Here is a 16,578-nt window from a genome sequence, read left to right on the forward strand (position 1 = left end):
TTTCCCCATAGGTCTAGAAACGACTAGTAAAAACATCTCCCTGCAACACTGTGCATCAGTGTGAGTGTCCCCACAAGCCTGGACGTCAATGAAACTGTTAGACATTCTCTGTCCCCACAGTCTGGATACAAAAACGTGACGAGTCTGCGACTGACGCCCACCACCATGGGACCCTACCTCCTCCTCCTTCTTTTACTGTTACTTTTCTCTCTTGTCGTTTTTGCATATCTTTAATAAAGATATTTAATAAAAATATCTTTAAAATGCTAATACTAAGAACGGCGTGACTTGAACGTACACAATCTGATGAGTGTGCTTCATGCAGAACAACATACATGTTTACTCGTGAAACCATCACCCAGCACGGAAGCTCTCTGCTGTCAAGGAGATGACGATGTCCTCTGGAGAGCAGGTCCTGCTCGCTGGAGAGCAGGCATGTTAGCAACGGAAGAATTCCAGAAAGCTCCAGCCTCTGCAGGCTGAAATGAACAGTCCTGGTCCTGGAGAAGACTCTTCTGAGACTGCAGGATGCAGGGACAGCTTACTTCTGCCTCCCTGAACAGGATACACCAACGAAGCAAAGACATCACTTGCCTTCAGCGCTGGAATCAGAGGACCCAGAGCTGTCGGCAGTGGACTCCTCTACGACTCGTCTGAGCTCCTAAAATAGTTCATTCTGACCAGTGGCATCTCTGCACACCCTGCCTCCTCATGGTGACTGGCCCATGCATTTCCATCTGGGACAGTGGCCCTCAACCACTGTGGCGTCCAACCTCGTTTAAGACAGTGACATCTAGGGACACCATGTATTAGAAGCCTCAAGCCTGGACATGAATCAGAAAGGGTCTACACTCAGGCGTTAGTCTCAGACAAAGAGCAAAACCTGAACTTGTCCCTGCACAAGCAGGTCAGTTGGCCACCGGCTCTCTTACCCTATTCTAATCTCAGACCTCTACTTGTCACAAACAGAAAGTGACAAAACAAGGTTTCTGGTGAGTGTCACTGAGGCAGCTGGAAAACACCGCCTTGAGTCAGAGGCCACAGCCGTACGGCAGGCTGCAGCCGGAAGGCGTCTCCTGGGGGAACGCGCGTTCAAAGGGAATGCACAGTCAGCCATGTAGGCTGTCCTTCTCATCAAGGTGAAGCACGGCCTCTCTCTGGTTGACCTTTTCACTCCACGCGCACTCTGTCTGGGCTACACTGCTGTGTGTTGACCACGTCGACCTGTGTCCCTCACAAAACAGCCCTCGCCTACTCTCCAAAGTCACACATTCCCCGGACTCTGAAGAGAGGATTCCGATATTCTAGAGACAGACTCTGAAAGGGAACGTGCAGTTGGCTTCGAAGTCATCAACAGGGAGGGGCAGGACGTATGGATGGGAAAACACTGGCCATGAGTCCCCGCGTTTCAAAGCTGAGGGACTGGTGATTTCCTGTAGCTCTTTACTTCCTCCTTAACTTTTATGTTTAAAATTTTCAGAGTAAAAACTGAAAAACATGCGTTTGACCAGCCCAGTGTATCTCCCATACTCAAACTCACCCAAGTCCTCCTGTCTCGGGTTCTCCTATTTGAACGTGGCTTCAATGGTGGTTTCCAATTCTCCTCTCAAGCTCGCGAATCTTTTTAGTTTAAATTCAATTAATCAACATATAAGTACTATGTGTTGCAGGGGTACAAATCTGAGACTCAGCGGTCATATCCAGTGCTCATGATAACACATACCCTCCCCGACGTCCATCACCCAGCTACCCCATTCTCCTACCTCCTCCCCTCCGGCAAGACAAAACCAGAGAGGGAGAGAAACCCTAAGTGACTCTTCATCTGAGGAAACAAACGGAAGGTCGCTCAAGCTCTTTATTTCACATTTGCATAGGAAATAAATTCACATTTCACATTCGCGTACCGGTGCTCTACCATGGGTTAGTGACTGTTCTAAGTCCTGGTCTGGAATGAGTAACTCAACGTGACCCCTCCCCTCACACGTGGAGTTGAGCGCGTGCTCACGAACTCACAGGTGCACACGCCAGCAGGCACGTGTGACCAAGAGCCACGGACGCCTGGCTCTCAGTGCTGAAGCCGACAGGTCTGCCGTAACTGGGGGTTCCAGGTAAGTGCTGTAACTGTGTCATGAGGAAGTAGACAAGCAATTAAATCAATCAGGAAGAGATTCAGAAGCAAGAATCGAAGAAATCAAATAGCCTTGTATGTGAAATGCCAACTCCCACTGAAAAAAGTCTGTCATTGCTATGCACCAATAATGAACAGCAGAAAGAGCCATTGAGAAAAAAATCGCATTGATAACTGCACCCAAAATAAGATACCTAGGAGTAAACCTCTTCGAAGATGGGACTTACACCCTGAAAACTGTAAAACACTGATGAAAGAACCCGGGGAAGATACAAGCACTGGACAGATGTTCTATGCTCATGGACTGGAGGAACCAATATTGTTAAAAAGCCCATGCCGCCCAAAGAAATCTACACATTGAATGCAATCCCCATCAAAATACCATCAGCATTTTTCACAGAGCTGGGACACACAATCTTAAAATTTGTAAGGAAGCATAAAAGACCCCGAGTAGACAAAGCAATCTTAAAAAAGAAAAGCAAAGTGGGAAGCTTCACAAATCTGGATTTTAAGCTTTATTACCCAGCTATCGTGACCGCAACAGTATGGCACTGGCACAAAACGGACACACAGGCCAGTGGAGCAAATAGAAACCCCGGAAATAAGCCCGCAACTGGACGGTCAATTAATCTTTGACGAAGCAGCAAAGAATATCCAGTGGGAAAAGATAGTCTCTTCAATAAGTGGTGTTCGGAAAACTGGGCAGCCGCATGCAGAAAAATGAAAGTGGACCACTTTTTTTACGCCACACACAAATGGGCTGAAGGCCCAAATGTGAAAAGCAGAATCATAAAAATCCTAGAGGAGAAGACAAGCCGTAACATCTTTGACATTGGCCATAGCAGCTTTTCCTAGAGATGTCTCCTGAGGCAAAGGACACGAAATGAAAACTAAACTCCTGGGACGACATCAAAACAAAAAGCTTCTGCACAACGAGAGAAACCTATGGAATGGGAGAAGACATCGGCAAAGGACGTATCTGATGAAGGGTTCGTGTCCTATATAAAGGCCTTATAAAACACGCAAAACCCAAAATGGATAAGTAAAAAATGGGCAGAAGACATGAATACACATTTCTCCAAAGATGACAGATGGCGGACACATGAAAAGATGCTCCATATCACTCATCATCAGGGAAAACACAACTCCAAACCACAATGAGATTCCACCCCACACCGGATGACTAAGATCCAAAACACAAGAAACAGCAAATGTAGGTGAGGATGTGAAGAAAAAAGAGCATTCTTGCACTGTGGGTGGGAAGGCAAACCGGTACCACCACTGTGGAAAACAGCAAAGAGGTTCTTCAGCAGGTTAAAAATAGAAATACTACCCTACAGCTCTTGTTCCCGCTGGAACCAGGAAGGGTGCAGAAGAGAAGAAAGAGAAGGTTCCTGCTGGGCCAGAAACCCTTAAAAACAAGCGAAGGAACTTCGCAGAGCCGAAGACCAAGCGTCTGAGGAAGAAGTTTGCTCAAAAGATGCTTCGAAAGGCAAGGAGGAAGCTTCTCTATGAAAAAGCTAAGCATCACCACAAGGAATATAGACAGAGATACAGAACTGAGATCCGAACGGCGAGGATGGCAAGAAAAGCCGGCAACTTCTACGCACCTGTGGAACCCAAGTTGGCATTTCTCATGAGGATCAGAGGGATGGATGGTGTGAGGCCAAAGGCTCGGAAGGTGTTGCTTCTTTGCCTTTGTCAAATCGTCAATGGCACCTTTGTTAAGCTCAACAAGGCTTCAGCTAACATGTTAAGGATTGTGGAGCCATATACAGCATGGGGGCACCCAAACCTGAAGTCAAAGAACAAACTGCTCTACAAGCGTGGTTATGGCAAAATCAACAAGACGCGAATTGCCCTGACAGATAACACACGGACTGCCCGATCTCTTGGTAAATACGGCGTCATCTGCGTGGAGGATCTGATTCACGAAATGTAGACTGTTGGAAAACGTTTCAAAGAGGCAAACGACTTTTGATGGCCCTTCCAATTACCTGCTCCACGAGGAGGAATGAAGAAAAAGACCACTCATTTGGGGGAAGGTGGAGATGCTGGCAACAGAGAAGACCAGATCAACAGGCACAAGAATGTAGTTTGTTTTGCAGACTACGCATTGACAGTGACGATCCTACGTAATGAAAAGATGACTATGGAAACCAAAGAATGACCCAGGAAATAATGTCATTGTCACATGACAATATGCAGTATCTCAAAACAGAGCGAATTTAAAAGATGTTTCTTCTGCTTTAATTTTTCATTGTGCTAACTTTGTTCAAGTTTCACTCCTTCCTTTTTCACTATTCAAGGCTTACCGCTGTGAGTAGCTGGAGGAGAGATGTTCTCTACGGGAATAATACTGCCTTCCTCTCCCTGACAATCGTGAGGGAATACGATGGTTGCACAGTGATGGAAAGTTCTATTCCCAGATGCCTCACTATTCTCTGCCCACACCCGAATCACAGTGCACCACGGCCTACAAAGGACATCCAACAGAGGCCGACACCGCTGCAACCCTTGGAAGCCACTGGAGTCAAGAAGGACTCTCAGGACCTCGTGCTCGTGATCGATAACGCCATGAAATTTTTGAGGCTTCCGTTCCTTCAGAGACAAAAATCACAGATAAGATTTAACTGGCTGGGACGCCTGGGTGGCTCAGTTGGTTGGACGACTGCCTTCGGCTCAGGTCATGATCCTGGAGTTCCGGGATCGAGTCCCACATCGGGCTCCCAGCTCCATGGAGAGTCTGCTTCTCCCTCTGACCTTCTCCTGGCTCATGCTCTCTCTCACTGTCTCTCTCTTAAATAAATAAATAAAATCTTTAAAAAAAAAAAAAAAAAGATTTAACTGGCTGTGATCTGATGATATTACATGACCTGGGAATGAGTACATGGGTGTTTCTGCAGATTAAAAAAAAAAAAAAAAAAAGTCTAATTTTCCAAACACAGTGAAAACATTTCTGCTTGGAATGCAGCGGTGCTCTTCTCTAAATAGTGACATCCTGTTCTGAAAGTCTACGTTTAATTCGTTGAAGGCGTGCTTTATTGTTTCTAAAAAAAGAAAAGAGGGTATAAAAATATTTAAATAATGTCCATACCTACGTCATCCAGAATTAACAACAGAGGTCACTTTTGGTCTGGCTCAGGCATTTAAAGAGAGCACGAAACATTGCACATTAGGATGAAGTCACCCGTGACCACATTTTATCGCATCCCTTCTCCTCTTGCTCCTTGTAACTAGCACCAAGAATCTGATGCATACGGGTGCCCGGGTGAAGCATCGGACTTCAGCTCGGGTCATGATCTCAGGGTCCTGGGATAGAGCTCTGCACCGAGCCCCCCGTGCTCAGTGGGGAGTCTGCTTCCCCTCCTCCTTCTCGCCCTCCCGAGTTGACATCCCTCTCAAATAAATTAATAAATAAAGTCTTAAAGGGGAAAAAAAAAAAAAAAGAATGTGACGCATAGGCAGACTCTTCTTCTAAGGGAAGTTCTAGGGACACCTGGGTAGCTCAGTCGCTTAACCATCTGTTCTTGACTCAGGCCATGATCCCGGAGTCCTGGGATCGAGTCTGACATTGGGCTCCCTGCTCAGCAGGGAGTGTTTCTCCCTCTGCCTGCTGTTCATGCTCTCTGACAAATAAATAAATAAAATCTATAAAAAAAAATAATAATAAGGTGGGGCTCCTGGGCGGCTCAGTGGGTTAAGCCTCTGCCTTTGCTGGCTCAGGATATGAGCTGAGCGTCCTGGGATCGAGCCCCGCTTCGGGCTCTCTGCTCAGCGGGGAGCCTGCTTCCCCCTCTCTCTCCCCCTGCCTCTCTGTCTACATGTGATCTCTGTCTGTCAAATAAATAAATAAAATCTTTTTTTTTAAAGGGAGAATTTCCTCCTGAGTACAGTGCTCTGTGCATCTTTAGTGACCGTGAATGGTACAGAGTTAATCTTCTCCTACAACTTGGTTTTTATTATGCTGTTGACTGATACCTTTTCAAATGTATAGTGAATTAACTTTTAAATGTTAAACTTATTGTATCCCATGTGACAGGTCTATTCCACAGTTACCTTCATCTATCGGTACATGTTTGAGTTTTCCCTCCCCAAAAATAAAAAACCAAGCAGTGAACTTCCCCATACAAATCATTTTGAGTTCACTTACTCTAATTTTTGTCCAAAAAGTGTACCGATGTGTCTGTATTTCATTTTTACATGTGTGTATCAAACTATTGTTTGCCGCTTATTTACCTTTGACACTTTATTTATTTTTACCTTTGGCATTAAAAAACAAAAAAAAAAGTTTAGTTATTTTGTTATCATCTACCTGGTCTACTCAGAATCAGGACTGGGGTCTTCTCTCATACATTTTTAGGTACAATCTTACCACACATAACCACTTTAAGAATACACCTGTTCATTTTCCATGGTTTTTTTTTTTTTAAGATTTTACTTATTTATTTGACAGACAGAGATCACAAGCAGGCAGAGAGGCAGGCAGGGAGAGAGGAGGAAGCAGGCTCCCCGCTGAGCAGAGAGCCTGATGCGGGACTTGATCCCAGGACCCTGAGATCATGATCTGAAACAAAGGCAGAGGCTTTAACTCAATGAGCCACCCAATTGCCCCATTTTCCATGTTTTTGTGTCATTACATTTTTATCTATCCTTCAAACAAAATGTTAGAAAAACAGGTTAACAATGTTTACGAATTCCTCGATCACCATTAGGAACTGACACATACAGAACTGGGTTAGAACGCGATGTTCCCCCTGGGGAGAAAGAAGGGGTTTCGAGGGCCCCAGTGTCATCAATCCGTGTCTCTGCTGACTCCTCCAACGCTCTGTGCAAAAGTCTCAGCCACCCGGTGTGGAGCTGTTTGTACCGGCAGACGCGATCCCCACCGTGCCATCGTCACAGACTGACGCCATGTCTTCTAATGTAACAGTGACCATCACCAACATGAAAACCAGAGCAGCGGTCACCATCACGGCAACACGCCGCATCATCTCTCGGAGGCTAAACAGCATGAGAGCATTTACAAACATCGCCTCACTGAGTGTCCCCCACGGCGGGCTGACAAACCGTTCCCTTCACTTCACGGGGGAGGGAAAGGAGACCCCGAGGGCTTGCACGTGTCGCCCCTAGTCCCTCAACCGGCCAGGGACTCGGGGGACAGCGAGCCAAGGAACACAGCGAGCCTCAGCCCTGAGCTGTTACTTCCTCCCCGTGTGTACCCAGATGTCTGTCTCAGAGACAGCAAGTGCAAAATGCAAAAAAAAAAAAAAAAAAAAAAGATGGAGCAGACACTGATCAATTCACGTCCGTGCCACATTTGTACTCTGGCAAATTTCCCACGACCAAATAAGGCTGTGACTCGAATTTAGAGCTTAATAGGAAAAAACGATCTCCCCAGACATGTAGGCTGTTTTGAAAAATGTCATCCACCCATTCGTTTCCTGGCCTGAAGTCCGCAAACAGAAAGATAATCATGTGATACTTCTCTAAGCTTGAGGGTGATAAAAACATTTCGGTGCCCCACATTAACGTTTAAGACAACTTGCTTTTGTACAGAGAAGCAAAGTCGGGACGCCTGGGTGGCTCAGTTGGTTGAGGAGCTGCCATCGGCTCACGTCATGGTCCCAGCGTCCTGGGATCGAGTCCCACATCGGGCTCCTTGCTCAGCAGGGAGCCTGCTTCTCCCTTGGCCTCTGCCTGCCATTTTTTCTGCCTGTGCTCGCTCTCTCTCCCTCTCTCTCTGATAAATAAATAAAATCTTAAAAAAAAAAAAAAAAGAAGCAAAGGCATCTTAGGGTTGGTAAACCCGATGCCAGTGGACTAGAGGAAAGCGGTCCGGGTGGGGGGTTTTGAACATGTCCCAGACACACAGGACCAGCATTTACAGTAGTCTGGATGCCGGGCGGTGCTCTAAAGCAGGTCTCTAAAAGGAACACAAGTTTTTCTGTCTGTACATCCGATCCTTCCATCAAGCAGATACACTTTACCAACAGATTTCTCAGTTTGCAGGTATAAAACCACTTTTATGAAATATATCTGCCCCCCAGGAAACCACTCGTGCCCTATTCCGTGCTTTCCAGATACTGGGAAACTTAGGAAGAATCTCGCCACGAGCAACTTATTCAGGACACAGGGGCTCATCCAGTGGGAATGAATTGCTTACGTCACCGACACATGCATTCAGCAAACCGAATCTGCTGGGCTCACACGTTCCGGGTGATTATAAAAGTGTGTGTGTTTGCCGGGGGGTGCTGGAGAGGGCAGACTTTGGGCTTCCTTGAGATCAGCACAACGTCCTCACACATCTGTCTTCTTACACTGCAGGAGAAAGGAAGGGAGTCTCGTCTGGGACAGGGAGCATCGTGTCACCCAGCACGCCTACCTCCTTGGTGCGGCTTCTTCCTAAGTGACAGAGGAGCTGCTCTCTGGCTGTGCACGGAGGTCCACAACAAGGGTTACAATAAAAACACATCCTCCAGAAAAATCCCAAACAGATACACAAACCACCAAAAAACAGTGCCTTGAGATTTCAGGTATTAAAAACAAACAAGCTGACCTCAGACAGGAAAGGCCAGGAAACTCCCCGAGTGGCCAGAGAAGCACCAAGAGGACATTCTGTTGAAAGAAGCCTTCGGCTCTGAAATGTTCCAAGGCATCAGCAGCAAAGGTAAATTCTCCTGGCGGGAGGTGCCCTCCACACAAGCCTCATAAAAATCCCACAGAAGTAGTTTCAAGTGAAAAAAGAAGCATAACAAAAAATCATAAAACATATGATTTCCACCCACCATGTGTGATCCTTACTGGAATCAAACAGGAGGATTTAACCCCAAAAGACATCAGACATGGAGACGATCAAAGCAGATGATGAAATAAGTATACATTCAATATATTTTTTTAAAAAATAGAAGGAATAAACAAATATGTAAGGAACAAGATAAAAATGGCCAGGCAGACTTTTGAGGAAAATACCAAGTAGAGCTTTAAAAATGGAAGAAAAACCAAAAAAAGATGGTTGACATTTCAAACATCAATGGCAGGATTACAAACAGACTGAGAGTGTGGATGAGAAGGCAGATACATTGTAACACAAATGGACAGAAGTAAACCACCAGGGGCCGCCAGGGGTAAAGAAGAATGGAAAACCAGATACAATGTTTCAATTTCGCTGACTGAAGGACAAGGTCCGAGGTATATTCAATGGAACACAAGTACATTTTTTTTTCCTGGAGTTTGATGAAAGACACAAATTTTCTGAATCAGAAAGATTCAGAAACAGTCAATCCCAAGCAGGATAATTCAAGAAAAGTGCACGCCCGTCTAATGGAGAGGGTCAAAGAGAAGGACAGAGAAAACGTGAACGTAAAAGGCGTAGAGATTAGGAAAATGACTGCTCAAGGCTCTTGTGGCAAGAACTGAAAGCCGTTAAGCAAACACGGTCTGTCTGGGAAATGAGTCAACACAGTAGAAGGACGGTAATAACGGACAGCAGGAACTCCGAAGAGAGCGTACCATGTAATAAAACAGCTCAACGCTTGATCTTTTCACAAGAAAGGTAAGAACGGGGCGCCCGGGGGGCTCCGTCGGTGGAGCACCCGCCTGCGGCTCAGGTCACGGTCTCAGGGATCGAGCGGGGCATCGGGCTCCTCGCACGGTGGGGAGTTTGCTCATGCTCTCTCGCGTAGCCTTTCTCTTAAATCAATGAAGTCTTTAAAAAAAGAAAGAAAGGAAGACCGTGTCTCTCACGCTTCACAACACAACGCCGCGCGGGAGCAGACCCCGCCGGCCCACCCGGCTCCCCGGGGGCGATGCAGGCGCCGCACCCGCTCTGACGCCCGACCGAGGGGCCGATCGCCAAATGTAACTATTGACATTTCAACTCCTTAAAAAGAAAATCCAAAACTCAGTCCCCCGGCTTGGGCGGCCACACTTCCAGTAGGGTACAGACACGGCGTCTAGTAAAAGACATTCCGGTGAAGACGCGCCAGGTGAGGTGCCGCCAAGGTCAAACAGGCGAGAAGAGTGGGTGAAAGGGGAAGCCGGAGCACCACGAGGGTCTGCCAGCGGCTACGCGAGCTCTGCGGCAGAGACCCACGACACCAACATCTTCGGCTATACTCCGGGCCAACGAGTATCTCGAGAACTCAACTCTGCCGACGGGGGGCAAACACGGCCAAGGACATGTCCTCAAGCGGCCACGGCCGTCTTCCCACAAAACCTGGTTCACAACACAGGTGGTGTTGGCCCAGCTTTGGCCCAGCTTTGGCCCAGACGCGCGCGCCTGCCCCCTGCAGGTCCAGCGGAGGGGCAAGAGAGAAAGACAGAGGTTTCGCATTCCCTCAGAGGCTTTTCCAGGAACAGGTGAAAATCACCGCACTGCCATGGGTCACTGTTTACAGTCCCGTGGTGCTTTCTGGAACACAACACATTCACCCAAGACAATGCCAGACCAGACCCATCTTTTCTTTCTCTCCTGCCGTCCCGTGAAGGCAGTGCCGCACCTGTGCCGCAGTAAGGCCGCCTCCGCTCCCTGTGCTCTCGCTGGCCCGTGCTGGGCTTTGCACACCGCACTGAGAACGCAGGATGACCGCATGGATCAAACCGGCCTGAGTGACAAGCTACGTGGGACTGTCGCATCCTTTTTACACCTGACCCCAGAGGCTGACGGGCTGTGATAGGACTCGGGCTCCCACAAGGCCGGCTGGCAATGTGGCAGAGGCTCGTTAACCAGAAGCAGGCGACCTCCCTCCCGTGCCTTGTCACAGGCCTCCGCAGCCCTCTCGGCCCTCTGTCTGCCTTTGCTCTTTGCTCGCCAGCGGAATAAAAGGCATCTTCCCTCTTGCCTTCGCTCAGAGCCGGGGCATAGAGACGGACAAAGCTCCCACCTCCCGAAGGCAGCCTCGAAGAGAAACCCCGGGGCCTCTGGAGACAGGAACGCGTAAGGTTCTGTGGCTCCCTTGGACACCTTTACGCATGGCAGGGGTGTCAGGCAGGTGAGGAAAAGCACAGCTCCCTGCTCCACACACATGAAACGCAGCTCAAACAGAAAACAAACAAAGCTGCCATTTCCTGAGAAAAACCCTCCGAAACCCCAGTGATTTCATTCATGTCTACAGGTGGGTTTAGGCCCTGCCTCTTCTTAGGAAAACAGTGTGAGGCTGTCTTTTCACCTCGCTCTTGCCTCTTGCCGCTCCCCAGTTTGGTTTCCTGACTGCCTGGGTGGACAAAGAAACACATTCATGTGAAGAAAACCCGGGGAAAACAAGGTCGAAGTCTGGACCGACTCTGGATTCACACATTCGGGAAAGGCGTCGGTAATTCTTTGATAACGGGGCAGTATTTAGGAACCTGTCCTGCGGGCTCTGAGTCAAGTTCATATTCATCACGGCACGCTGAACCCCTACGTGGCTGACCAGCCGACGTTCACATGTGGCTGTGTCCCTGTCCCAGATGGTGTGTGCGTCTTCTCGACATACTGCATATTCAGAAAAGCCCCAGAAATGCCACGCATACATGCGCAGATCAACAGACAGCGATGAAACTAATGAGCATCTCTCGAATTTTGCTGAGTCCCAAAGCCTCTGCATCTTGTCGGCTCTTCCGCTGTTCACAGATGCAGTGAGTAAAGCTCAGAGAAGCTAAAGTCAGATCACACGACTAGAAAAGGAACCGGGAAACATACACATGTCAACATACGACACGTACCATAGATGTGTGTGTTATTACAGACAACTTTTTGGGCAAAGATCCCACTCCTCATAAAGTCGATGTCAGACTCTCAAAATTCAAGGTTATTCAAGGTTATTCAGGAATGGAAAGGATCTTTACGTGGACTATAGAGAAAGAGCCTTGGTCCACAATTTTAATAGGCTGTAGAATGACATTTTAGATTTATTTAGGATAACTAACTTCAGTCGGCAGTATGTGGGGATTATCAGGCTTTTAACATCACATGTCCTAAAGAATGAAGGTCCAGAGCTCATCAGAAACTAAATATACATCGTCAAGCTTTGGAACCTGTTTCCTACCATGGAAAGAAAAAAGCGGACTTGTTTCTGAAACGTACATTAAGCGCCACATGATTACTCTCCTTTCTACCTTCCCCAGTGATGCTGGACTTGCTGGGACACGTCCGTTTTATGCGACCCAGAAGGACCACGTCTGCACCCAGAGAGCATCAGTCTCTGGGGACCGGGAGGAAAGGGCAGCAGTAAGTGCAGAGAGTTGCCCACTGCCAGGCAGCGGCTTCCTCCGGCAGTGAGAGCCGACAAGCGATCCAGAGGTCCCTGCACACATCTCCCCGCACGTACGGCTGCTGGGCAGGACCACACAGCCGCTGAAGCTGACCCATGAGAGCAAGGCACGCAGACCACACAAACTCCGACGAGAGAGAGGGCCCGGGCTTTATTCTGGCCGTACTCGGGGACTCAGAACCACTGCTGAGACCCTGAAAAGTCTGGGAGAGGAGCCAAAGAACACGCCTCTCTTGGCACACAAAGGTGAGCGCCTGAGACATCATCGGGAAGAGCCACCTCCGCCACGGACAGTGGGGCAGGCGGTGGGGCCTCAGGGCGAGGCGCAGAAGCAGGGCCAGCAAGGATGGGCGAGAACAGACGGACGTCTGGACGGCGCCACGAGGCTCCTCCCGATCCGGGAATCACCTCCTTGAAATTGGTCGGGAACACGACACGGCAAGCTCCCCGCTGCCCAGAACTGCCAACCAGACACTTCATATCCCTTCCATGCACATGTGCACATGACGGCTTGCCTGGAGCCTGTTCCAAAGTCACGGCGTGCTTGTGGTGTGCGGACACACACACGCACGCATACACTCTTGACACAAGTGTCCATCTCACTGTGCGCACACCCAAGACCTACTTCAGAGTCCTAGGCCTAACCGCTGAGATGGCTAAGAGAAAGTCCACGCCAGGCGGGTCCGGCAGACAGCTGCTGCTGGGGTGTGTACGACCACGGGCAGCTACACAGAAGTGCCCGTCAGGCTCCCCTTCCCTTTGAATGATCAAAGCTCACGTCAACGTCTCGTGACCCAGGGACAGGATCGTTTTTCTCTCCGTGTCTGTCGGTGAGCTCACCGTGTCGCTCGCGCTTCTTCTGGATTTATAGAAACCTGCCTTCCTAGTGGGCCAGTGTCTTTTATAAGAGGACAGGATCAAATAACACAATCTTTGGGGGCAGAAGGGGTCGTGGATAAATATAAACTGTGGATGAATTCAACGTTTCGAGATCGATCCAACTTGCGTGTTGACGTTTGTTTCCAAATCAAAACTGTTTCCCAGCCCCAGGGAACCCGTGCTCACAGCTTGCGAAGCCTGCTCAAAGGGGGCAGGGCTGAGATTCTGGAAGGTTCTGTGTCCAGCCAGTTGTACAGGGGTGATTAGAGGTTTCGGACTTGTGTCCGTGGATCACCTCGCTCAACGGAGATCAAGGCTACGTTTGGACCAGGCTTCTCAATACCATTCCTTCTCCTCGCCCCAGAAAGCCGGTGGAGATACAGGATGCGTCAAATCCCTGGCATCCTATAATCTGAGCGACAGAAGTGCTTTTGTGGATGGTCATTTCAAGCTTATCCTTTCTAAGGATCTTACTTATTTGAGAGACAGAGCATGCGTGTGGGAGCAGGGGAGGGACAGGGGCAGCGGCAGAAGCAGATGCCCCCCTGAGCGGGAAGCCCGATGCGGGGCTCCCTCCCAGGACTTGGGATCATGACATGAGCCGAAGGCAGACGCTTCACTGACTGAGCCACCAGGCACCCCTTAAGCTTATTTTCTATATGGACGAGAAGGCTGTAGAGCCCAGATAAATGTGTTTCATATTCCTTTAAGGGTAAAGCAAAAGCTGAGGGATGAGTCTCAACGTGTCTGATTCTTTTTCTGCTAAATTCTGGAGCCTCTTTAGCTCACACTGGCTCCGTTTCGGCTCTGCTCATGTTTTTAAGAACAGTTTTAGTCCAGACTTGTGGACACCTTATACGCCCCCCTAGGCTTGACGCAAGTCGGCAGTAAGGTTTACGGGTTCCTCATCTGCAACACACACATGCTCTCTGCACAGTCAGCATGAAGATTGCCTTGGGAGCAAAAATAAGCCCAAGGTGGGAAGTGACCTCCATGTGATGAGACAAGTAAGTGATTCATTCTTTTCCACTTCGCCGGTGTTGTTGAGGCATGAGATACGTACTCAGGAGCTACAAATACCTGCGAGCATGAACTTAGCTCATGTTTGGGTCCACCTTCCCCGTTTACAAAGCTTCTGGGAACGATGAAGGGCTGGCTTTGCTCTCTGCGTCACACAAACACACCCTACTGCACAGGCTTCTGCTCCACAAGCCCTCACAGTGCGCCCCTTCCTGCATCAGCTCCACAGTATTAGTCTCGACTGAGCACTGTACGTTTCAGTAGCAAGACGAGCTGCACTGTCATCCTCGCACATGCCGTTGGGGGGGAAGGGCAAAGAGTGTTGCAAGCTTGGAGTGATTTTGCCTCCCGTCAACGTCAACATACATTCCCAAATCCCACACATTTTTTAAATGATGCCATCTCCCTAGCCCACGCCGGTATCCCTGCTGAGGACCCAGTTCTACGCACAGGGAATGCCATGAAAGTCGCCAGCAGTGGGATTCTCCCCCTTAAAGGACTGGCTAAGGTCAGCACGCAGGACCCCGGGCACACGGTTGGAAAACACAGCCCCAGGCTCTTTCTCTACAAGCCTACACAGACTGTTTCTGGTGTGTCTTGTCCTATGGGCACAACACCCGCACTTCAGGGGAGAAGCCACAGCTCACTGCTTCTTCAGGCCGTGATGCAACCTTTCTGTGTTTGCTCTGCACGTCCTGCCTCTGTCCACAGCTCTGCTCTCCGAATGCCCGGGCTCAGATTCCTACATCATGCACTGACACCAACTCCCTGATGTTAGGAGTCGCCTCCTGTGCGGAGCTCCCGTGGCCTGTCCCCGCCCGTCATGCTGAAGCTCCTGGTGCCCACGGAGCGCTCACAGCGACCACTCCCACACCGCGGCTCCCTCTCCTGGTGCACGTCCTACCCCTCACCGCGGGCCTCGGACTGTCCCCACAGGGTGTTGGCACCCCGTTCCTTCGTGCAGAGGGGGTCCAAGCTGTGTCCTGCTGTTCCCTCCAGCTCTCCGTATTCACCCCCTCTCTTCCTCCCTTCCAACCCCCAGGCCCTTGAATCCCCCCCAGGCTGCGTCTGCGCCCCGTCCGCCCACAGAAAGGCCTCCAGAGCGCGCTTCCTGTCCTCCCACAAGAAACCCACGCCCTGCCAGCCTGTCGAGTCTTTGACTAATTTCCCCACATCTCCTTGGCGTTCCTTCCGGTCCAGTTCGCAGTTTTTCGCTCTTACAACACATCCTTCATCTTCATTACGGGGAGGCTGCTTTGTCTGTCATAAACACTCTCCCGTGATCTTCACTCTAGAGCGAGTTTCTACCATGTTCGTCCTCCCGAACACCTGCCCTTGAAAGCCTCCCTGCGTCCAGACACGACCTACGTACTGCACAGCCCCAAACAACGTTCTCCTGTCACAGGGCAGTCAGCTTGGGTTACGGACGGCCCCCTAACTGCATCCTCGGGTCTCTCTTTCCACCAACACCTTAGCCCTAGGCTTGGAAGTCCGGGAGCTGTCATGCAGGAAGGCCGCAGGGTCTAAGTCCCCGAGCCATCCGTGTGCACACGGTCCCGGGCTGCCTGCGCACCAGGCTGTCGCTGGGTGAGAAGAAACGACTAGAGCCCGGCGCCTTCTCAGCTGCCACTACGGCCGGCATGCCGCGTGTCCTGGCGCTGGAAGACAGGTGTGCGTCGCCACTGATGGACGAAGCTGTGCTTCTGACACACCGTAGCCTCCGCCAGACGGACGTGTCCCAGCCAGACGTGGAAAGCAGGTGAATGCGCGCCACGTTCCTGGGCTCAACAGGGTCTTCCTCAGGATCAGCCTCAATGAAGATACTTCATGCTTTTGCAGGCAGTGCTAGGTGTCTCGTGTTACCCATGCGCTTCCGCAGCGACCGACCGAACTCGCAGACCCTGCCCCATTCGGCTCAGAAGCCCCGGACCGTATCGCTATGCTTCACCTGTGTAGCCCGTGGCACAACAGTCCTTCCACGAACGTCTTCCTTCAGGATCCCAAACTCCCCTAATTTCGCTGAATTATTGCCTCCCTGTCGTATTCCAAACCGAGTAAGACCTCAGCGTACGTGCATGTGCTGTCGCCGGTGCAAGCAAAGCTCCAGGAAGTAAAGGCAGCCGCGCCACGGAGGACGGTCCGAAAGGGGGACTTGGGTGGTCAGCAACAGGAATCACAACAGTCCCCCAGGAAGGGCCGCGGGCACAACACGGGCAAGGTTCAAGTCGATGGCTTCTTGACTGCTCTTGTTTGAACCTAATGAACACACTTTGTCCTCACCCAAAACCAAAACCAATT

At 49.8% G+C, this 16,578-nt stretch overlaps 1 long non-coding RNA gene and 1 pseudogene across 2 annotated transcripts in view; one reads left to right on the plus strand and one right to left on the minus strand.

Moving 5' to 3' along the window:
- Positions 1–16,578, minus strand: part of LOC309856269 — a 427,099-nt gene that overhangs the window by 335,061 nt on the left and 75,460 nt on the right. The gene's annotated exons all lie outside the window — the stretch shown is intronic.
- Positions 3,567–4,070, plus strand: LOC309855677 (large ribosomal subunit protein uL30 pseudogene; annotated as a pseudogene). The gene has a single exon. The product of its transcript is annotated as a large ribosomal subunit protein uL30 pseudogene (transcript).

Source organism: Mustela nivalis, assembly GCF_964662115.1.
Source record: "Mustela nivalis genome assembly, chromosome: X".
Taxonomy (NCBI): Eukaryota; Metazoa; Chordata; class Mammalia; order Carnivora; family Mustelidae; genus Mustela; species Mustela nivalis.